The sequence below is a fragment of the Sceloporus undulatus genome, chromosome 6 (genome assembly GCF_019175285.1).
Source record: "Sceloporus undulatus isolate JIND9_A2432 ecotype Alabama chromosome 6, SceUnd_v1.1, whole genome shotgun sequence".
In the NCBI taxonomy this organism is placed as follows: domain Eukaryota; kingdom Metazoa; phylum Chordata; class Lepidosauria; order Squamata; family Phrynosomatidae; genus Sceloporus; species Sceloporus undulatus.
Window position 1 is genome coordinate 81666258 of NC_056527.1, and position 203 is coordinate 81666460.

Here is a 203-nt window from a genome sequence, read left to right on the forward strand (position 1 = left end):
TAGCACTGTGAACCCACTTTTCACCAGCATTTCTTCAGGAGACACAAGTAGCTCACAATTAGACACAAGCACCACAGTGGACGAGAGCACTATGAGCTCACTTTTCACATCCTTTCTCCCAGGAGACACAAGTAGCTCACCATTAGAAAGCAGTAGCCCATTGGATGATAGCACTGTGAACCCACTTTTCACAACCACTCCTT